The following is a 24193-nucleotide window of genomic DNA, read 5'->3' on the forward strand; positions in this document are numbered from 1 at the left end:
AAAACTGCATTCGAAGGCTGCTCTTTGTAATGTTTGCCATGCTAGAAAATGCACAGAAGGGAGGCATGCACCATGGGGATGGCAGAAAACAGTTGGATGCATACATATACCCAATAAGAAACAGAAAGTAACGCTATAGGATGTGGGAGTGGGGGCTAGTCTGCCTGTCATCTGTGGCACCCACCCAAGCCTTGGGTTTTATACATGTCAGAAGGGTCTTGAAAACATGTTTTTGGTGTGAGGAATTCAAAACTATTACTATTTTTTTATTCAACAACATTTAGCTTGGTAAATCTACATTTGATTAAAAAGCACATAAACTTCTTGGAAAACCAAAGAATTTTAATGTTACTTTCTGAATATGTCAGGTAATGCTAAATATGAATAATATTATTAATAATTAGTTGAAATAATATTAATATATACTATAACTGCAAGTACTTGGCAATCATTTTTAATGATTTCTATGCAATTTGCCATGCATATTACTTACTAAGTAAAACGAAGTTATATTAATTTAACCAAAATATCTTTTGAATTCCCATCATGTTACAACTTTTTAGTACTCCATATTTTTGGAATTTGAAAGTTTTAACATTCAACATGCCCTAATGGGACAGCCTTGTCTATTCTCACCTGGAGCCAGATGCTGGGAAGACACAGAGGCCTGACTTGCTCTCAGTGATGAGTCCCAACTACAGTTTGCCCGCCTTGCTGCTAGAACACTAATGGAGGATGCAAACTGTTGGAGTGCTGAAGCTGTGAGCCCTTCCATCATCTCACATTCCACCTGTATACATGTGTAAATAAAACCACAAGTCACAAAAAACATAGTATTCTTTAGTGATCTTCAGTCCTATGTAGGAAGTCTCTCACCACCTGGAGGCGTGGGTGTTTGCAACAGCTTTCTGTCAAAGAGCTGATTAGATTCATTGCTTGGGAGGGGATTTTGATGGTATAATTCATGTCACCAACCTCTTTGGACCCGTGGGAACACTGGCAAGCCAGAGATATTGTTGTGGGAACCACAAGTGCACACAACCAAGCACACACTGCAACCTATTCTATTGGCTACACTTCTATTGGCTAAACTTATTAAATGGCAATTTATTTGGCTTAGGAAACTTCCAGATATGGCAACTAAGGCTTTAATTTAAAAGACAAGAGAAGGAGGGATCGTCGCCACAGCCAAGGGGTGAGGCTGGGTTGGGCCAGGTGTGCAGGGAGGCAGCGGGTGCAGGTGCCCTCCTAGCCCAGGCAGGTCAGGCCCACGGGAGGCGAGGGGCTGCAGAGGATTGGAGCTGGGGGGGGGGCAGAAGGGAATGGGCAAGGCCTGGCTTGGAGTGGGGAGCTGGGAATGTAGCACTGAAAAAAGTGCAGAAAAAAATCACGAGGGTCAAATAATGAACGCTGTTACACGCAATCAGAAACAACCATTGCCGCAGCCAATTGAAAAACAGACCAATTGCCAAACACAATCGCCAGCTACCAGCAAAAGAAAAAAAAAGTTCTGGGTTTAGGCAGTGGATGCCCGCAGTAGTGTGGGGAGAAGCAGGAGCACAAATGGAAAAAACAACAAAACAACAGCGCAGATGGGCCGATGGCGCGCGTGACAGCAGTGAGGGCTCTGCACACCCTCTCTGGCACGCATGCCATAGGTTCACCACCACTGTAATATTGCATCGTATTATCAGGCTGTTAAACAAGCCTCATTAAATAACTGGCTTCTCTCTGAGGAAACTGTTGAAAACAAAAGAAGAAATTAATAAAAGGTTTAATATGGTACCATGAAAAAAAATGCTTTATAAACTTGAGTACAATTCTGTTAGCAAGGGCGTAGCCAGGATTTATTTGGGGGGCGGGCAGGCTTTATGTTGAGGGTGCAGAACCATGTTGTCTGCAATGCAAATGGTCAGTTAAGTATTTTTATTTACTTACTTGATTGGCGGGCAACTCCCCCCCCCCGCTGCCCCCCCCCCCGCTGTGCCCATGTCTCCTAGTCTATTTCTCCCTAGCAGTCGAAATCAAGTCTGTGTCCTGATTTATGACTATGCACATCTTTTTAAACAATGAACCATCATATTTCAGGTGTGACAAGCGATGTATCAATATGGATATATCACAATCTACATAGTCCGCAAAATTTGGTAAACGGTCAAAAACATTCCAGTTTATGAAGAGAGGAGAAGGGGAGGTGTAATACCTTCGTGTTTCCAGTACTTTCAGGCAAGAAATACCCCATTATCTGTGTGAAGAAAATATTATCAAATGAGGGAGAAAAGTAACTGAGTTCAAATCCCCTGTGCAAAGATTTTTTTATATATTCTTGTTATTAGATCTAAGATTGTTGCTGAGTACGTTGTAACCTTATGAAAAAGTGGGCGAAGAATTTGGGACATCACATGAAGAAGTCGAATTGGATCAGTATGTGTTTTTGTGATAATATTCATTGAGTACCAGTGATATTTTTCTAGGGGGAAAAGTGCCAGAACACACCACAAATCCTCCCTTGTTCTCTTATTATGGCAATGACACCCACCCGGGAGGTGCCAGAACTGAGTTCCAGTGAGTTCCAGCTGAAAAAAGGCCCTGCAGAGTCCTGTTCCAATTTGGGTGTGCAGCCCATGGCAGCCATGCTGTGCTGGTACCCAGGACACTTTTATTAAGATGGGAGGACAAGCACCTATTTTTTTTTTTACCAAAAGAAAGTACAGGATCGTATACAGTACTGAGGAACGTATTGCTTAAAACTAATATTAGCTGGTCTGATTAAACAACAAAAATACTCTCCAAGTTAAGTCAGATTTATCATTCTGCAAATAGTTTGCTGTCCAATAATGCAACCTTTTCAAACCAAAATTCTGCTTATTTTAAATACTGTAAAGCAGCCATAAGCTTTATGATAACCTAGCTCTTACTGCAAACCCGTCTTTAATACTTGACTTTCTATTTTTGTGAAATGCATGTTTAGACAACCAAGCATACATCTCACTCATATGGAAAAAACATCAGCATAATTTGTTATACCAAAGCCAATTTATTCTAAATGGTAAATGCCCTATAGAGAAGAAACCTATCCTGATTTAATATAATTGTGAAGGCAGGACACAGCTCCAGCAGCCTCCATGCTGAAAATAAATGACCATCATGGAGAAATGCAACATATAAGGACAGAATGCACTTTGCAGGTAGTCACAAATGCTATTGTTTCAGAGTGTGGTTCTTTATGGTTTTAATTAAAGTAACACCACTGGGATTTTTAAAAGGCTGCAGATTAGGTTTCTGGATTCAAACTGAGTTGAGGAAATAGGTAGGAACCTGAGCATATCCTTTGCTGGGTAGACCAGACAACTGGACTAAGAGCTCCCTGTTGTAGGATATGAAGTTTGTGAACATATTATCATTATTTTGTGTGATCTCAGAAGCTAAGCAGGGTCAGGCCTTGTTAGTACTTAGATGGGAGATGGTCTGGGAAAACTGGGTGCCATAGGCTTTGTTGAGATTAATGCCTTGCAGAGGGTTGGGCTAGGTGACCCATGGAATCCCTTCCAATTCTACGATTCTATGATTATTATTTCTTAAACTCCTAAAAACCCAGGTGCTGCATAAATCATAATTTAATCCAATAGATCCTGTCAGTAGGTTCACAACCTAAAAAAATGAACTGATACAAGAGTAAGGATAGAGAAGAGGGAAAACGGAGGATGTGCAGTACACATAAGGCAGCCATTAAATTCCCAGCTGTTTTCCCCCTAATTGTAGCAGGAAACTTGAAAGTAAATGTTCCATAATGCTTTGGGGGTGTTTTCTGCTAAGGGGACAGGACACCTTCACCGCATCGAAGGGACGAAGGACGGGACCATGTATCGTCAAATCTTGGGTGAGCACCTCCTTCCCTCAGCCAGGGCATTGAAAATGGGTCGAGGATGGGTATTCCAGCATGACAATGACCCAAAGCACACGGCCAAGGCAACAAAGGAATGGCTCAAGAAGAAGCACATTAAGGTCCTGGAGTGGCCTAGCCAGTCTCCAGACCTTAATCCCATCGAAAATTGATGGAGGGAGTTGAAGGTTCGAGTAGCTACACATCAGCCTCGAAATCTTACTGACTTGGAGAGGATCTGCAAAGAGTGGGACAAAATACCTCCTGAGATGTGTGCAAACCTGGTGGCCGCCTACAAGAAAGGTCTGACCTCTGTAATTGCCAACAAGGGTTATGCCACCAAGTACTAAGTCATCTTTTGCAAAGGGATCAAATACTTATTTCACTCATTATAATGCACATCAATCTCTTGGCTTCTGGGTTTCTGGGGGGTTTCCTGTTGTTATTCTGTCTCTCACAGCTACAATAAACCTCATTAAAATAATGAACTGGTCATTTCTTTGTCAGAGGGCAAACGGGCAAATTTAGCAGGGGATCAAATACTTCCCCCTCTCACTGTAGATGGGGAAAACAAGATGAAAATTAGTTCAATATAGAGAATGTATCTATGGCCACTGATAAGACAGAAAAGCTGCCAGATGACTCTAACTTAATGCTTTCAAAAGATATTTAGAAGGAGGTTTACAAAAAGTAGGAGTAGTGCTATACCATTAATGTGTAGGTTTTTCTTAAAGGAGCTACTTGGGAAATCAGTAGAAAAGACAAAGACACTGTGCAGAACATGGTGTAATTTCGGAACAAGAAAAATTAATTTCAGAATGAAAGCAGTAATGGTTGGTCCACTCAGGTGGTCAGGATTCCTCGAAGGGAGGATTTGTGGTGTGTTCTGGCACTTTTCCCCCTAGAAAAATATCACTGGTACTCAATGAATATTATCACAAAAACACATACTGATCCAATTCGACTTCTTCATGTGATGTCCCAAATTCTTCGCCCACTTTTTCCCCCCTTCAAAAATTAAGGGGAAATGTGTGTGCATCCTATGGAGCGAATGCAGGCTCCTTGGCTTCAACGATAGCAACGCGAAGCCTCCAAAGCGCAAAGGGAGTACTCCCTCCACGCTCTGGAGGCTACGCGTTGCTTTCGCTGAAGCCTGGAGAGCGAGAGGGGTCAGTGAGCACCGACCCCTCTCGCTCTCCAGACTTCAGGGATAGCCGCCTGAAGCCTTTGGAGCGCAGCGGTAACTCGCGCTGCGCTCCAAAGGCTTTGCAACCTTGCCGCCGCTCCCAGACCTGTTCTGGGGGCTGGGAAAGCTCAGGCTTCCCCCACCCCAGCCCCGCAGCTAAAAACGGAGCCAAGACAGCAAGCAGGATCCATCCCACTCGCTGTCTTGGCTTCTTTGCTCTTTGGGGCGGTGGCGGGGGATAAGTTTTTTTTCTTGATTCCTCCCCCTAAAAACTAGGTGCACCCTATGGTCCGGTGCGCCTTATGGAGCGCAAAATACGGTAATTAGGAATTCTGTCAAGAGCTTCAGCCACTTTTCCAGTGGTCGTGGGTTGGAGGGAAGTGTGAGAACTGCTGATGTAAATATTGTTTGCTATTTTGAAGTAAACTTACATTTTTAATGAAAACTTTTCACACATTTTAATCATATTTAAGCTATGTACAATATGTGTTAGGACCCAGACAAAAACACTGGTGCAGGCTCTTTATAGGTAATATCACACTTTCTGGTTAATACAGTGGTATCTCAGGTTACATACGCTTCAGGTTACAGACTCCGCTAACCCAGAAGTAGTACCTTGGGTTAAGAACTTTGCTTCAGGATGAGAACAGAAATCGGGCGGCGGCAGCAGGAGGCCCCATTAGCTAAAGTTGTGCTTCAGGTTAAGAACAGACCTCCGGAATGAATTATGTACTTAACCCGAGGTACCACTGTACAAGCAAGTCACAACTCCTTTATAGCTGCTAGTCTGTGAGAATATAGCAGCAAGCTGTATCCGAAGACTGTTTCGCAGGAGTCCCCCAGGGAAAGAGATGGAAGGTTGGTGAGATCTCCCCAAAGACGTGATTCATACCGTTCACAAGTAACACAGAAAATGAAACACACTGATTAGAAAACACACTGCAGCCCTGATTTGAAAGAGGATAGTATTCATGGAATCATTTTGTCAAGAACTATTAAGAACCTACAGACTCACATCATTCAGCCCCCCCCCTTCAAAATGTAACAGTCCTGTCTATTGGACATTTATCAGAATTTTGGTCAGTTTAGTTTTAAATGACTCAATCAATAGGGTTTTGGAGGGCACATCTCTTGGGAGATAATTGCACAGGAAAATAAATTGCACTGTCAGGAAGATTTCTCTGATATTCAGCATTTCAGGTCTAGCACATTCACAGACTCCTTCATAGGTTTGTTTTTGTTGTTTAAATGAAACCTAAACCTTGTCCTCCCCCCCCCCGACTTCTCAGATGAAAGAATACATGTTTCCGAGAGAGAAACACCCCCCCCAAAAGACACTTGGCCTTGCCAGCTATGCCATGCCCTCCATCCCCAAATACCTGCTCAGCATTCCATGCCCACTGGACACTGTTAGTCAACATTGAGCCATTTGGGGTTTTCTCCCCCTGTATATATTGCATTTTGGCAAACCTATAGGTAACTCCCTGTTTTGTGGATGGATTTTGGCCTACCTACCTAAGAATCCACACTTCAATAATGAGTTTAGTATATAGGATGTTGCTTTTTTTAAAAAAAAAAAATCAGCAGTGAACAGTATTGTGCAATAGAAACAGGCATCGGAGCACCACTACTTGAAAATATGAGCAATTTAAATAACTGAAAGGCAAATGGAAACATCTACACAGCATTGCATTACAGACACAATGCTAAGAGTAGCTCTAAAATGAAATGGGAGGGAGAACAACCACATAAGAGGAAAGAAACAGCAGCGACGGAGGCCTTTGAGGAATCCTGACCAAAATCATGTTAGATTCACACCAAGCCATTCATGTTTATTTCACAGGCTCTCAGGGGAAGGATGACTAATTTGGGAGTGATTGTAATATGGTTAATTTTGCTCAATTTCAGCTAGTATGAATAGCCTGATCTTTTTCACCTTTTGTGATGCCAAACAGCCCATACTTCAACACCAGACTAGATTCATGGTTTGTGACCATCTTATACAGTAGCCCCCTCACCCACAAAAAAGCCCACACACGCCAATCAGCAGAAATCAGTTTTCCAAACATGAAAACCAAGAGGTATCACTTGATCTACAATATTCTGTGTGCTGCTCAGCTCCACCATTCAAGATGCTATGCAGCATTGCAAGCAGAACATAATACCAGCCACAGCGTGACATAAGCATAAATAATTCATACACCCACAATGGCATTGTTAAAAATAGACTATTCTTTGTGACACTATCAGACATGCTCCTTTGAGAATTTGTTGTACCTCGAGACAAGAGGCTTTCAAAGTGGATGGGGAGCGACATCTTCATCCGTGCCTGTGTGCAAAGCCCCATTAGTAAGGCACAATATCAAGGTGCAACTGCTAACTCAGTGAAGCTCCGTTTCAAAACCATTCAGTCATGCATATATGGGGCAAGGAGGCAGTCGATCTTGAAGCAAACCAAAATCTATCCTAGACATCTGCAGACTGTGGCCTATGGCAGTGCCCTTGCAAAGTGATTCAGAACTGGGGATGTGGCAACTGAGGTCTTGGCAAAAAAATTAAGAATTTCCGCAAGAGCATGCATGCCCCCCCCAAGGGATGCGGGTGGCACTGTGGTCTAAACCACTGAGCCTCTTGGGCTTGCTGATTAAAAAGTCGGCAATTCAAATCTGCACAATGGGGGGAGCTCCCATTGCTTTGTCCCAACTCCTGCCAACCTAGCAGTTTGAAAGCATACCAGTGCAAGTAGATAATTAGGCACTGCTGCGGGGGGGGGAGGTAAACAGAGTTTCTGTGCACTCTGGCACTTGTCATGGTGCTCCATTGTGCCAGAAGCAGTTTAATCATGCTGGCCACATGACCTGGAAAGCTGTCTGCAGACAAATGCTGGCTCCCTTGGCCTGAAAGCAGAGATGAACGCCGCACCCCATAGTCAAATTTGACTGGGCTTAACCGTCCAGTGGGACGCAGGTGGCGCTGTGGGTTAAAGCCTCAGCGCCTAGGACTTGCCGATCGAAAGGTCGGCGGTTCGAATCCCTGCGGCGGGGTGCGCTCCCGCTGCTCGGTCCCAGCGCCTGCCAACCTAGCAGTTCGAAAGCACCTCCGGGTGCAAGTAGATAAATAGGGACCGCTTACCAGCGGGAAGGTAAACGGCGTTTCCGTGTGCGGCTCTGGCTCGCCAGATGCAGCTTTGCCACACTGGCCACGTGACCCGGAAGTGTCTCCGGACAGCGCTGGCCCCTGGCCTCTTAAGTGAGATGGGCGCACAACCCCAGAGTCTGTCAAGACTGGCCCGTACGGGCAGGGGTACCTTTACCTTTACCTTAACCGTCCAGTGGTCCTTTACCTTTAACTATGCCCCCCCAAAAAACATGACATTGCCACGGAACTCCTGGGTGGATTATGTGGACTTCCTGGGGTCCTCAGACCACCCGCTGGGAACCACTGTTTTAGTGTATTGTCGTTTTTTCCCCTTTTTATGGTTTTATCTTTTTGTAAGCCACTTTGAGGGGATTTTTTTAACAACCAAAGTATAAATCTTATGAAACAAACAAACAAACAAATAAAAACCATAACAGGGCCTCACGTTCACACATGGTAGATGGTAAACACTTCTCAGTGACACTTAAGAAACAAAACAATGTATTTTTCACACTTTTGCTAATATTTTGTTGCATGCAGCATTGTAAACCAAGCAGCCATCTCTCCAGCTTTCACTCCAGCTATTCAAATTCCAGTTCAGATATTCATTCAACCATATGAATGTGATTAATACTGTTGGCATCTGTCTGTCTTGAGAGACAATGGTGGGTGCCTTCGAGAGTGAAGTCACACCTCTGTGCTAGCAGCACCGAAGTGACCTCCTTGGGGCATGGAGGTCCGGGATGCTCAGAATACAAGACACCTCCCCCTCTTGGCCTCACTGCTGGGCTCCAAAGGAAAGCTGAGCAAGACATCTGGCACCAGCACGGCTACAGGAGTTGCTGGAAGGAGGCGGACAAGTCGCCATTCCACTGTCTTAGGGGCTCCACTCCAGATTTGTGTAGGGTTTACTCCTTAACTTTTACTCTCCCAAAGATATCACACAAGGCAGTGGAAGGGATTATTATTATTATTATAATTATTATATATTTATACCCCCACTTTCCCCCCCACAATGGGACTCAAGGGGGCTTACAGATAAAAACAATAATCACTTAAAAATAAGGGAAATAATTAAAAATAATTAAACTATAGAATTAAAACTATATACATGTATATAAACTCTTTTAAACATACATATAATCCCAATGAAATCAGCATCGCACCAGCCCTTTCTTTAACTTTACAAGAACTGCTTTGTGAGTTCTGCCTGAAACACGGCCTATGAAGACCTTAAACAAACCAATGGCCATAGTCCCAGTCTTTGACATTCGCCAGTTGCATAGACCACGTTTTACAGCCTCACCTCATCATCAGCCATGGATATCTTGCAGGTAGGTACCTCCTGAGAGTTTCCTCCCAAGGTGCTGTCCCTCTTGCCCTCTTCTCCATTTTTCTGGCCTCTGTGGACTCCTTTTTAATCTCCCATCATTAAAGGGGCTGGGTGAATCCCAGCAGCTACAAAACAAGCTCCCGCACCCCTCTGTCTCTAGTGGGAGGGCACTTGAAGACCATTTGGAGTCAAGTTATTTCGAGTACCAACAGTCTGGGGAGCCTGTGTTTGAATGCCAACAAAACAAAAGCCTATGCTGCTGAGGTCAGAATGTTTCTGGCTCCTCACCATGGAAACCCACAAGCATGGGTTCAGGCTTCATCAGATTCCAGAACAAGCACTATGGTGGCAGTTGGATGAGAAGGACAGGCAGAGAGGCCCAGGAACATTCCCTCCTCTCAGGTCAAGGGATTCTCATTCATACCAACCTAGGCTGAATAGCATGAGTGGTGGAAGTTACTCATGAGTAAGTCAGTGAGGCAGACAGAGCCCAGCCTGATCTCACAGCACAGGCAGGATGGAGGGAATGGAAGCAGTCATCCCTTGTTGCAGATAGGTCTGAACATCCATGGGTTTTCCGCTATTTTGCAAGTTTGTTGTCATATTGTTTTCTACCGTCCACATCAGGAAATGTTGGTCAGTTAGTCATGACAGCTAAACGGAATCTCCATGCACAAAATGAGTTCCTCTCTGAATTCCAGATATCCATGTGGACTTCTAGGGTCTTTGGACGGCTGCTGGGAGAAACAGAACATTGAGCTAGATCAAGGGTGCGGAACCTTTGTCAGCTTGAGGACCACATTCTCTTCTGGGCAACATTCTAGGGGCCATTCCAGTAGTAGGTGCAGGCAAAGGCAAAAGAATCAGAGAATTATAGAGTTGGAAGGAACCACAAGGATCATCTAGTCCACCCCCTGCAACGCAGAAATATTTCACCCAGCAGGGGGCTTGAACCCATAACCCTGAGATTAAGAGTCTCATGCTCTACCAACTGAGCTATGGGTACTGTGTGGAGCAATGGATGTAAATTTTATCTTTGAACAGTAGGCTAGTTTCTCACGTACTCACACACGCCCCTCTCTATCCTCCCCCATCCAGGCAAGTAAGAGGCATTATCAAGGTCCAAGGACACATTTGAGCCAGGCAAAAGCACTCAAGGCGAATGCAAAGCAGGACTGGTGCTGAACATGGCCCAGATGGAAGGGTGTGTGGCTGGGCAGGGCCTGTACTGCAGGGAAAGGCCTGAGGGCCAGGTAGAGAGGCCTGCAGGGCTGCATTTGGCTCCTGGCCCTGAGGTTTCCCACCACTGGGCGAGACAGACCATTGGTTTAATGCAATAAGCCAGGGGTAGGCAACCTAAGACCCATGGGCCGAATGTGGCCCAACTGCCTTCTAAATCCGGCCTGCGGACAGTTTGGGAATCATGTTTTTACATGAGTAGAATGTGTCCTTTTATTTAAAATGCATCCCTGAGTTATTTCTGGGGCATAGGAATTCGTTCATATTTTTTTTCAAAATACAGTCCAGCCCCCCACAAGGCCTGAGTGATGGTGGACAGGCTCACGGCTGAAAAAGGTTGCTGACCCCTGCAATAAGCGCTTACATTTCTAATCAGCACAAACTTTCTTAGCAGGATCTGAGGTGTAGCAGTGGCTATTAGCCATAACGAGGAATGGGCAAATATGTTGATTTCTGTTTCTCTCCGTTTCTTATTTTTTTCAATCTTAAGTTCAGTTCTCCGCATTTCCATATCTGACTGCAATTCTTTATAAATAAATAAATAAATAAATAAAAAATAAATGGTTCTTACAAAATTTCATCAGAATTTTAGTGTGGATTTCTCCTTATATACACATTTTTGCAAAGCTATTTTCCCCAATATAATGCATTTTATTTTCAAGACTATATAGAGACCTATGCATACGTGGGACGCAGATGGCGCTGTGGGTTAAAGCCTCAGTGCCTAGGACTTGCCGATCGAAAGGTCGGCGGTTCGAATCCCTGTGGTGGGGTGCGCTCCCGCTGCTCGGTCCCAGCGCCTGCCAACCTAGCAGTTCGAAAGCACCTCCGGGTGCAAGTAGATAAATAGGGACCGCTTACCAGCGGGAAGGTAAAGGGCGTTTCCGTGTGCGGCTCTGGCTCGCCAGAGCTGCGATGTCACGCTGGCCACGTGACCCGGAAGTGTCTCCGGACAGCGCTGGCCCCTGGCCTCTTAAGTGAGATGGGCGCACAACCCCAGAGTCTGGCAAGACTGGCCCGTACGGGCAGGGGTACCTTTACCTTTACCTTTATGCATACGTTACCCTAGTGTGTGTGTGTCTTTGCACAGATTACTAGGCTAGCAAATATTTATTGCAAAATTCAGAGACATGCAGATTTTGAAGGATGGCTGTGTTTCGGTTTGCATGTTGTTTTGGAGAGTATGAATTATGCAAATTCACTTTTAAATGTGAACTAAATTGAGTTTCTCCTGCAATCCCATTGTAAACAACAGAAACCTCCATAATCAGAAGTAGCATGGCACTATGTGGGGTAAATAGCAAGGGACGGCCATCACTGTCATGCCCTGTTTATGAACCTCCAGGCACATCTGGATGACCACTTATAGCAGAATGCTGGACTAGATTGACCTTAACATGGCAATTCTGACATTTTATTTTAGTTTTTAAATTCATTGATTTTGGCACAGAGATATATATGCCATTTTCCCATTCACAAATTCTTAACTCCGTTAGGTCACTGCCTCTCTTCTCTCTCACCCCACGTAACAGATGCAGGAAAGGCTTTTCTTTCTAGCCACAGTATAGTAAGAGAGGAAGGGATTGCAGCTGTTCTCTCATTATTAGAAAAAGCGCATCTAGCAATTTTCCTGTTCAGGATACGGAGCCAAGATTCCTTAATAAGGGTCACAGGCTGTGAAGTCACCGGGACATTTGAGAGAACCCTCTGCATGCCACTAAAAATGTCAACTGGGAAGACTACAAATATTATTACAGTCACTTCAAAGCCAGTAACAACTTTAGCCTGCCTCACAGCAACTAATTTTTAATAGGAACCCTATTTTGAACCAAGCAAGTGTTGACTGGTGAGCAACATTGGCTTCACCCATCAGCTCATTCTCACACACAACATAATAAAAATATTATTTAATCCTCTATCCACATCAGTATGAACAGCAGCAGAGGCTTTTCCAAAGTACACCCCTTTAAGCATCTTGCCTGCCACTCCCATTTCTCTGCACCTTGACTTCTGCATGGTAGGGAGTAGCTGAGGTGGAAAAAGAGAAAGTTCTCAATGCCCCTCGGTTGCTGTTCTCGTTGGGGAATGAATGAGGATTCAAGAGGCCATGTTACACCTTCCCCGAAAGTGGCTGGGATGCCTAGGACCCAGGCCAAGCTGGTGACCAGGAGAGAATTCTTTGGAATTCCAGTTGCATCTCTTTAATCGCTAGCAATCACAATAGTACAAACAACTCGTGCTATGAATACCTCTTATTCTTACAGTCTTATTTCTAATTAGAAGCAAGCTTCATTGATATCAATGGGGCTTATCGTCCCAGGTAACTGTGTTTTGGGTTGCAGCCTTTAACTGGCAATAACATTATCAGAAAAAATGTCTAATATGGTCAAAGGCTCCTGAAAGCAAACACAAATGTACACAATACCTTTTTTTGAACTGAATGCCCCCATAGAAGGATAAATTATTATACTAAGTAATACCAGCTTGTGTGAACAATGATGTCTTCCAGAAATAGATACAGTGGTACCTCTAGTTACGAACATAAGACATTCCAGAGGTCCATTCGTAACCTGAAACTGTTCTTAACTAGAGGCGTGCTTTCGCTAATGGGGCCTCTTGCTGCCGCTGCACCTTTGGCACACAAATTCCCTTCTCATCGTGGGGCAAAGTTCTCTTTTTTATATATATATATAAATTTTTATTAAGGTTTTTTTAATACAAATGCATATTTAACAAACCACATAATTTTTATAATATCTTTTCATTACTGCTGTGGACTCCCTCACGCCTCACGCTTCCACTTATATCGTTATAAAATTGTTTCCAAGCAAATTATCATTTTGTTTACCATCTTAAATCCAATAATTTAGGTTTAACTCAAATATAATTTGATGGTAGACAGTTATTTCTACTCTGACATCCTTGTTAACATTCAGCCAAATTACAATACTTTTGTAAGTAAATCTTAAATTTCTTCCAATCTTCTTCAACCCTCTCCTCTCCCAGGTCTCGAATTCTGCCGGTCATCTCAGCTAGTTGCATATAGTCCATCAGCTGCATCTGCCATTCTTCCAGTGTGGGTAGATCTTGAATTTTCCAATTCTTAGCAATGAGTATTCTTGCCGCCGTTGTTGCATACATAAAAAATGTTCTGTCCTTCTTTAACACATTTTGGCCGACAATGCCCAGAAGGAATGCCTCTGGTTTCTTGGTAAAGGTATACTTAAACACCTTTTTCAGCTCATTATATATCATTTCCCAGAAGGCCTTCACTTTAGGGCAAGTCCACCAGAGGTGAAAGAATGTTCCTTCATTTTCCTTACATTTCCAACATTTATTATCAGACGAATGGTATATTTTGGCCAGTTTAACTGGGGTCATGTACCATCTGTATATAATTTTCATTACATTTTCCTTCAGAGCATTACATGCAGTGAAGTTCAGCCCGGTGGTCCACAACGTTTCCCAATCCTCAAACATGATGTTATGCCCAATATCCTGAGCCCACTTTATCATAGCCGATTTAACCATTTCGTCTTGTGTGTTCCATTTCAACAGCAAGTTATACATTTTTAAAAGTACTTTGGTCTTAGGTTCTAACAATTCTGTTTCCAGTTTCGATTTCTCCACCTGGAATCCTAACTCATCGTGGGGGGCAAAGTTCTCAACTCGAGGTAACTCTTCCAGGTTAGCAGAGTTTGTAACCTGAAGCATTTGTAACCTGAGGCGTTTGTAACTCGAGGTAGTACTGTACAGGCTACTTCAGGCTAAAATTTATGCAAAGTCAATTTGCAACACAATTTAAATTAAATCTTAAGCATGAGAACTGTAAACTCACAGCTGGGTGGATACTAGTAGGCCTTTTTGCAATGAAGCAAAACTTTTGAGTCAATTGCTTAACCTCAATTTTAATTTACAAATGAGGTGATTACTTAATTTTTATAATTATGAAGCATGCATGCACTCATACAGCTGTAGAGAAACCTGCTGGGTAAAAAAAGCTTTGGCGGAAAATGATACCTCAATTTTAAAAAGGGGAGGGGGGCACTTGTCTAATTAGTCATTTACAGGATTGATTAATTAAGTTTGAGAGGGGAGAAAATAAAGCTTGTCACCAGCAAGTTAAATCCTTTTTGCAAATTCAAAGCTGTGGCAATTAGAAACAATTGCCAGGGAACTCATTTGTAAAAGGTCAATACAATTATTTCTAAGGCCTGGAAAGCTCTCCTTCAATACCAGTCAGTGCTAGGAAGTACTGCAACAGCAACGGTTAGCTTTGCTAATAACCATGAGAGGGTTGTCTTACCATATTTTCACACAGCGCAATTCACCATGGTATTGTGGCAGAAAACATAATTATTTCTGCTTGGGAAAGGAAGATACTGAATCTCTCACCACATCATAGTTTTTGGAGTCTATTCTCTCTTAAATCTTTTTTAGTGGAGAGAAAGGTTCCAATTCTTACACTGTAGTCATCACCTTTTGTAGAAGAGCCACAATAGTACCTCAACATAGGCAAAGGGACCCCTGACCATTTGGTCCAGTCGTGGCCGACTCTGGGGTTGCGGCGCTCATCTTGCTTTACAGGCTGTGGGAGCTGGCGTTTGTCTACTCCGCAGACAGTTTTTCCGGGTCATGTGGCCAGCATGACTAAGCCACTTCTGGCGAACCAGAGCAGCACCCGGAAATGCTGTTTACCTTCCCGCTGGAGCAGTACCTATTTATCTACTTGCACTTTGACATGCTTTCAAACTGCTAGGTGGGCAGGAGCTGGGACCAAGCAACGGGAGCTCACCCCGTCGCGGGGATTCAAACCGCCGACCTTCTGATCAGCAAGCCCTACGCTCAGTGGTTTAGACCACAGCGCCACCCGCATTCCTCCACAGCACCACCCGCATCCCTGTACCTCATCATACCATTCCACAAAATTAGCAGAAACATCTAACCCTCAAGCTAAAACATTTTCAGAGGGTTTCCCTTCTCTCCTGTCTCCTTCCTAGAAAGTTTTCCTTAAGTGACAAGTATCATTCAATTTCACATCTGTATTTCTGTAGCATCAGCACTTCAGCTGCATTTCTCCTTGGCTGTATAAACTTCACTAAATGGTCATTACTGATACTCTAGTAACCTCCAATGGATTTGAGCAAGCTTAAAAGGACATGTGGCAGCAACTCCTTTGCAGATATATCTTTGTGTAGCTTGACCTGAATTGCATATAATCCTTTAAAGAAACAGCTTTGGACGATAGCCCCTCATAGCTCTTAAAAGAGGAGGGGGAAATGACTCTCAGTGACACTTATGTTGCCCCATTTTCACTCCTGTAAGTATTTTTCAATCCCAAGCAGAAAAAATTCATTGTGACACCAAATTGAGCATCTTAAATCTCTAGTTGCTGAGTTCAGAAAAAGCTGGGATGCCACTAAGATAATTCTACATACATATAAACCAGTGCATTAGACAGATCTTAGCAATGCTTTTCAGAGTCAGCTATATAAAACAGGGATTCAGGTAGCTATGATCCATAGCTAAGATTCATTTGACAAATGTTGCAGCCCTGGGCATTATTTCATACTGGTATTAAATGATCGGTTTCAGTAGCCACAACATAAGAATGTAGGGTGGTGGTTTAAAGCTTTCCTTTATGTAGAAAGTTTGCAGAGTACCAATAATCTCACTCTGCTGTTCTGATAAAATATTCAAGTAAGACTTGATCACAGCTTATTCTCCACTTTCCTCTTTTTTTAATTGCTCTGTCAAATGAAATGATTTTTGAGGAACTGGCATTTTTTAGGCTATTTGATAGCACTACTTTGTGACTGAATGGTAGAATCAGAATCAGAAGAATATTTATTTTAATCAGCCACTAGCCATAGCAATAAAATAAAATGTACTGAAGAGAGGTAAAAACTTAACTATGCAAAAGACATCTGGAGGTTTACATCAAATATCAAGTAATAGATCTTATTCTAACTGCCCCTGCTAAAATTTTTGCAGTTTTTCCTGTCACCTAATTATCTTGATCTGCTAGCAGAAAGGACACAGTAGCAATGGTTGAGTGACCCGATATGGATAGTAGCAGAGGAGTAAGAACATCACTCCTCAAATCTTTATAAAGTGTGCAGGCTAGAAGCACATGAGCTACTGATTCAATATTGCCATCTTCACATGGACATTTTTCCAGCGGAATTTTTTGAAATCAACCCTCAAGTACAGCTGAAGGCAGTATATCTTGCATAAGTGAAAGTGTGTCTGTATTTTGGAATTGTTAAATTTTGCAAATAGGGTGTCAAGGTTTCTTAATGACTAGGTGAAAAATAATCATACCAGTAGACTGGTAGGGTTTAAATTTAGCCAAAGCCAGTAAGTAAATGTCCTACACCAAATCTGTAATTCAACAGAGGGGAGATTAGCTTCCACACACAATGAAGCATTTGGAATACAGGATGGAACAGGAAAAAAAATTGCCTTAAAAACTCAGACTGAATAGCGTCTGTAGATCCAAGGTGAGCGCCTGTCCAAATGGGCTCAGGCCCATAAAGTAACTGTGCTAAGGGTTTAGCTTTAAACACTTCAAGTGCTAATGATATGTGATTGCCACCTTTCATATGGAAAAAGCATGTCAGAATTTTGGCGCTTTGAGAGGCTTTTTCCTTTGCATACTTCAGATGTGCTCCCCATGACCCTGTTGACTGAAAAGTAAGGCTGAGGTATTTAAACTCTTTAACTGATTAACCATATACCATCTATGGGCCCTATACAGTCGCAAGACGAAAAGAATCCGTTCCGCGAGTCTCTTCATCTTGCGGTTTTTTCATCTTGCGAAGCAAGCCCATTAGCAGCTTAGCGGCTTAGCGCTATTAGCGGCTTAGCGGGCTTAGCGGATCAGCTGATAAGCGGCTTAGCGGATCAGCTGTTAAGCGGCTTAGCGGATCAGCTGATAAGCGGCTTAGCGGCTTGGGGAAAAGGGGGGGAAAGGAAAAAAACCCCGCAGGAACTCGCAATACATTTTCGTCTTGCAAAGCAAGTCCATAGGAAATTCGTTTTGCGAAGCACCTCCAAAACGGAAAACCCTTTCGTCTAGCGGGTTTTCCGTCTTGCGAGGCATTCGTCTTGCGGGGCACCACTGCAGTTTCTTGAAAACACCATGACTTTAGTTTTCTTGTAGTTCAAAGCCAACCGTTCTCTTTGGCAGTGCAGTGGTACCTTGGGTTACATACGCTTCAGGTTACATACGCTTCAGGTTACAGATTCTGCTAATCTGGAAGTAGTACCTCGGGTTAAGAACTTTGCTTCAGGATGAGAACAAAAATCGTGCTCTAGCGGCGCAGTGGCAGCCAGAGCACCCTTTAGCTAAAGTGGTACATCAGGTTAAGAAAAGTTTCAGGTTAAGAACGGACCTCCAGAAAAAAATTAAGTTCTTAACCCAAGGTACCATTGTATCCTGAGAATGCCCTAATCAATCTTTTCAGGCCCACTTTTGTTTGAGATAGAAGTACCGCATCATCTGCGTATAATAATATAGAGGTGGCTTTTGTGGCCAATTTAGGGGCGTGAGATTCTGGGGATGTTGAACTCTGGACAATATCATTTATATATAAAGTAAACAGTGTGGGAACTAGGATACAACCTTGCTTAACTCAAACTCAATGACAAACTTATATGCAAATCGCAAGATTGCAATATAATCTATCACACTGCCTCCATGCTTTGTAAAGTGGATATATTCACCAGGCCAATCTCCCTTTATTGTACCGTTTAATATTTACAAGTCCCTCTGCATCACAACTTGGGCTAAACAAAGCCCTAAATAATTACATTTATGATCTCTGGACAAATGGGAGGTACCTCTGGCTAAGTAAATATCTGGTTCCAGAATCTGTAATTGGTATACAAATTTACATTGTTGGTTCCCATATGTTTGTTAAAATCCCCTGCAATGATAAACACTGCAGTAGTATGTAGGGATTCCAGGGATTCTACATAATTCTCTAGGTCTGTCCAGATAGTATTTACAATAGATTTCTTTTTGACAAGGTGGTATGTAGATGTTAATCAGCAATAGACATACATTCAAAACTACAACCAAGACAGCAGTTACAAATGGGTTACATGGAATCATGGCTGTTGTAGTTGCATTCAACTTTGCGGAGATGAAACATGCTAGAGCCCCACTGGCCCTACAGCCTTTTGTTGAGGGTGTGGCTGTCATTTGTATCCATTAAGCATTATAGAGTCATTGTGCCATTTTTCTTGTAGCTGAATAATATCAAATTGCTCAAAATAACTGCAGGAGGCAGTGGAAGACAGGAGTGCCTGGCGTGCTCTGGTCCACGGGGTCACGAAGAGTCGGACACGACTAAACGACTAAACACAACAACAAGATCATCAGCTGTTTATTATCCTGCTTTGAACACCAACCTGCTATGTTCCATGATGCCAGTTTTAGGCCCAATTCCTTTAAGGCTCTGTGCTTGTTGCTTCCACTTTGTCCAGATACCCAATTTCATCTTTAAAAATGCTTCCATTCATCTTATCAGTGGGAACCCATTCAACAGCGTTAGTATCCTCGGCTGAGGACTACCTATTTCATTTGGAACTAATTTCCGATAGCTCAGCCAGGAATTCAGTCACACCACCAGGATTGTCCCTCCCCATATCGTATTCCAAGAGGAGTTGACTGGATGGAACTATCCAGCACAGTCTCATTTTCTGCCCTAACATACTGGAACTGGTGCAATTCATTTTGAACTGGTAGACAGTAGAAACACAAGTATTTTACAAAAACTCTCTGCCTTTTTAATCATGTGACCAGACCAAGCTGATGCAGCTAAGCCAATTCTTTGTTTGTTTGTTTTTTGTTCTCTTAATATATGTTTCAATAATATATGCTTCAATTCTGCCTGCCCCCTGCAAAAACTATCCATGCCACTGGATTTAAATGCAAGAGTCTTCGGCAACATGCAAATGTGTATGTGCATGTGGATGCCTATGTCCACTTCAGGCCATGATCCTACTGTAAGTGTGAAAATAAGGGTATTTCAAGTACACAAGGGTTTTGTCTGTAATGTGTTAGAGGCCACACAACTTTTTCTGTATTTTTTCTTTCTTTCTTTCACTGGTTCTTTTTATTTCAGGGTTTTGTCTGATCAAGACCTTGGAGATGTTCCTGAACCCCCCCCCCCCTTGCTGGCCTGAGATATATTGTCAGAGATATTTCTAGTCCTTTAAAGCCTGTTTAAAATATCCTGTTCCATTGAAGTAAGCAACATTGCATTTCTCTTAAAAGTTGAATGACTATGTACATGATATGTATTGAATTTCAGGAAGTCTGGAACCCAATTGTCTTCTGTGCATGAAACCAATACAGCTTGGCTACAGTCATGCCAAACGTAGCTGCCTTTGAAAAGCATTTGGAAGCAGCCACATCTTGTCGGGCATGGAGAGCTGTGTATATTCCCTCCAACATTTCTCTGATGAAAATAGGGACATCCTATCCATATTATTATTATTATTATTTGCTGGCAATTTGACTGGGTTGCCGTAACCATGCAGGGTGGCTTCCAACATATATAAAAGCATAGCAAAACATTAAACAAACAACTTCCCTGTACAGGGCTGCTTTCAAATGTTTTCTAAAGGTTACTTATCTCCTTGACTGCAGGGTCAAATAACTCCCTACCCTCCAACATTTGAAAATAAGGACGTCCTGATGAAAAGTGGGACATTCTGATGAAAATAGGGACGTCCTGAGGAAAAGTGGGACATTCTGAGATCAGATCAGAAATCAGGACGGCTTCTGTAAATCTGGAACTGTCCCTGGAAAATAGGGACATTTGGAGGGTCTTGTGTACATGAGACCCAGGAAGCTTGCGATTGCTCAGAAGTGGCATTCATTTTTTCCTTGAATCGACACTATTCTCTCTCTGGTTCCAGAGACAGATTCAGATACTCAGATAAGCAAGCGACATGTTCAATATAATGGCAGAGTGAGAAACTCAGGCTCCCTAACTTTAAAACAAAGACTCTGCGCTTCTTTTTGCAGCTTTAGCTGCCCAGGCACTTTCTGCACTTGCCACAGTTCTCTGCAAATGCAAACCTCTACATAACATTTTATGCACATCAAACCTTTACATCTATTTTATTTTTATTTCTTTAAAAAGATCTATTCATGCTTTCGCTCCTTTTTGTCTGTCTTTTCCCATTATCCTCACTTGGTTGATACTTTCCACTTAGCCAAGCTTGGTCCACTTCTCTCCAAGTAAGTTACGTGATTCCAAGAGGAATCACACAGCAAATGTTTTATGATTACCTGGTGCGCATAAAAGTGTATGTTTTAAGTTTTTCTTTATCTCATTTGTTACTTTATGACATATGCAACAATGGCTACTACAGTACTGATCCTATTCCAATAAACTAAGCCTGCTTCACATCCAACACCAGTTCTCATGCCATCTACCACCCACTGCCCAAACTCCATCTCCATCCTCAACTGAACTGACTCCAAACTATCTCACCTCAGTCATTAAGATTACCTTTGAACACTCCCATCCAATTACCACTCACTACTAATATTCCAAACTCTCTCACCCTTCCCACCTAACATTTACCTTAAGTCCTCCAATATACTTACCTATACATTCACCTTAATTACTCTAATAATGCATGTGCATACAATATTATGTACAAAAACAGCAGAAGCTCACAGTGCCCATGGCACTTCCTTGAAATTACAAATGTGGCCCATGAGCCCCCAGAAGTTGGGGATCCCTACTAGAGCATTACCAAGGACGAATAGCTTGCCTGCTGGGGCCCATGATCCTCACATGAAAGAGGTGGGGAGGCCTCCTCCCAAGGTAATGGTGAGGCAGAAGGCCCTCCAGTAAAGGCAATGTCCCCCCACTCACTGTGCTCATGTGCAAGAGGATAAGATGAGCCCAGCGTTTGTAGTGAATTGATTAGCATTGGGCAACAGAAAATCTACCTATATTTATACAGTGGTGCTATGATGCATAACATGAGATGCACGTATATGCTAAATTCTGAATTGATACCTCTACCACCAAGAATCCTAGAGCAAGGGTGGAAAAGAAACATTGCATTCAGCAAGCATTTTAATGGCATTTACAGAAGAAAGCTAAAATAACAGCTCCATGCCCTTTGAATCTCTTTTCTACAATCCTGTAGTTCAGAACTGTGTGCTGCCTCCTTTATATAGGGTTCACCTAATTTTATACATGCCTTTACATACTGTACACAAAGTTAGATACAGGATTTGTTTAAACTCTAAAATGCTCTGTATTGCACTCTCAGGGGCATATTGAACGCCCACTTACAACCACCATATCAATGCTATATGGATTTTGACAGTTGTGGATCTCTGCATAAATATCTGAATAAAATGCCACTACAGATTCTAGCCACCAAAAAGCTTTTATTTAGTGTGTAAATCCACAGCTAATGAGCCTTGAAGATATGATTGCAAAATAACAGTCTCCTGCTGTCAAGCTCAACTGCTAGAGTCTATTGTTTATAATTATGTAATTTTGCACTATAAGGTGTCCAACAGTCTTAGCTTTTTCTTACCACCTTAGTGCTACTAATAATTTCACATTCACAGCCACAGCCAGCAATATTTTAACTTTGCTTACTCAACTAGCACTAGTGTGCCAGAAGCAACACATACAGTGGTACCTCGGGTTACAGACACTTCAAGTTACAGACGTTTCAGGTTACAAACCCAGAAATAGTACCTCGGGTGAAGAACTTTGCTTCAGGATGAGAGCAGAAATTGTGCGGCGGCGGCAGGAGGCCCCATTAGCCTCCAGAACGAATTAAGTTCTTAACCCGAGGTACCACTGTACTGCCTTTATGAAAAGAAACCATCTGAGTGCATGCAGCAGGGAACCTGAAAAAAGGTCTGCTTGGGAATCCTCTCTGGCAGGACCAGCCCATACATGAGGCAAGGGGCGGCAGGAACCACAGGAGCAGCAAGGAATGCCCCCAAGGAATGCATCACCCGCTGCTGCTGCTGTAGTGACAGCAATGGCTATGGCAGGCTCCTTGGAGGCCAGATCTGCTGTCCCCTCAGCAGTCCTCCCAGTGCCAGCTCCACAGCAGCATCTCAATGAGTTAAAGGCGCAGCTGGCCTCCTTCCACTCCTAGGGAGGAAATAGTGGGGGCTGCCCTCTGGGGTCTCCAGGGCTCTGCAGCCACTTCATGCGATTCGGAGCAGGTCCCTTTCCTACCCGCAATGGCCTTTGCAGTTCAACCAATGGATAAGGTTGATCTTCATGCCCCCCCTTCCCTCTTCTTCCCTGCGGGGGGAGCATGTCTTGGACCAGGGGGCAACCTTCTTGCTCAGAGGTGGAGAAACACATGCTAGTGGTGAGCAGGGGCAGAGGCAAGAAGTGGGTGGAGCAATATATGTCCCTTTCACCTTGTATAGTGTGGCATGTTTCAGCCATGCAAAAGCCAGAGGTTTCTACATACACAACTCTCCATCTTCTACCACACTCCAGCCAGGCAAAAACACGAGAGGAAGGTATAGAGCAGGCTTGTGAGGGCTCTGTGGCCTAAGGAGAGTGGCATGGCCTGGGCATGGGCGGTGAAGAGTTCTGAGAGCCAGAGAGAGGTGCCCAGAGGGTGTGATGGACCTCGGGGCCTGAGGTTCCTCATCCCTGCTATAGCTGGCACACCCTCTCCCCAATCCTGTAAATTTTGGGAGGGAAGTTAATGACCAAAAGGATATGTTTTGCAGGCATCTGAATGTGTTTGGTCATTCTGTTCTCCCCATGGCAGGGAGGAGAGGAGTGTTGGGCCAGCTCTCAAACACTCAACAAAAGGCAATCACAGGTAGTCCTCCTGCCTCCACACACACATCCAAAAAGACCCCGTCAAAAATGTTTGCATGCAAGTATAGTGACTTTCATCTATTGCCAAGTTCAAAAAAAGCTCAACATGAAATGTCACTTACTGTGCTATATGAGACATATATATTACTAGAGTGGATGGGATCCAAGTGAGATAAGTTAAGAGGGGAACTGTAAGTTCCATGTAGTTTAGTGATTCTTTCCCTCAGGGGCTTAATTTTATCAGGTAAAGCTTCTGTGACACTTTTAATCTGTGTTGTTCTGTTGTTGTTGTTGCTGCTGCTGCTTTTGTGTACTCTGTTGGAAGCCATCCAGAGGGGCTGGGGCAACCAAGTTTGATAGGTTGGATACAAAAAATTAATAATAATAATAATAATAATAATAATAATAACAGCTATTATTATTACCCCTTCATTTCTCTCCTTTTTAGCTGTTCAAAACCACAATGAGCCGCTTTTCTCCTAGAGAAATAACAGATCCAGGCCCCATACCTTCTAACCCTTGGAGAGAAGGAGAGCCGGGGTGGTCTATTTTAAACAGATACA

At 43.1% G+C, this 24193-nt stretch overlaps 1 protein-coding gene across 4 annotated transcripts in view; it reads right to left on the reverse strand.

The window, feature by feature from the left end:
* The window catches only part of LOC309355222 (poly(rC)-binding protein 3-like), a 173546-nt gene that overhangs the window by 132952 nt on the left and 16401 nt on the right, over nucleotides 1-24193 (reverse strand). The window contains exon 1 of one of the 4 annotated variants that reach the window (XM_081885869.1): nucleotides 9514-9788. The exons of the other annotated variants lie outside the window; for them this stretch is intronic. The gene's annotated coding sequence lies outside the window, so the exon portion shown is untranslated. Of the gene's footprint in view, nucleotides 1-9513; nucleotides 9789-24193 lie in introns of those variants that run through there. 4 annotated transcript variants of the gene reach the window in all.

The sequence above is a fragment of the Podarcis melisellensis genome (assembly GCF_964234715.1).
Source record: "Podarcis melisellensis genome assembly, chromosome: 13".
NCBI classification, from domain to species: Eukaryota; Metazoa; Chordata; class Lepidosauria; order Squamata; family Lacertidae; genus Podarcis; species Podarcis melisellensis.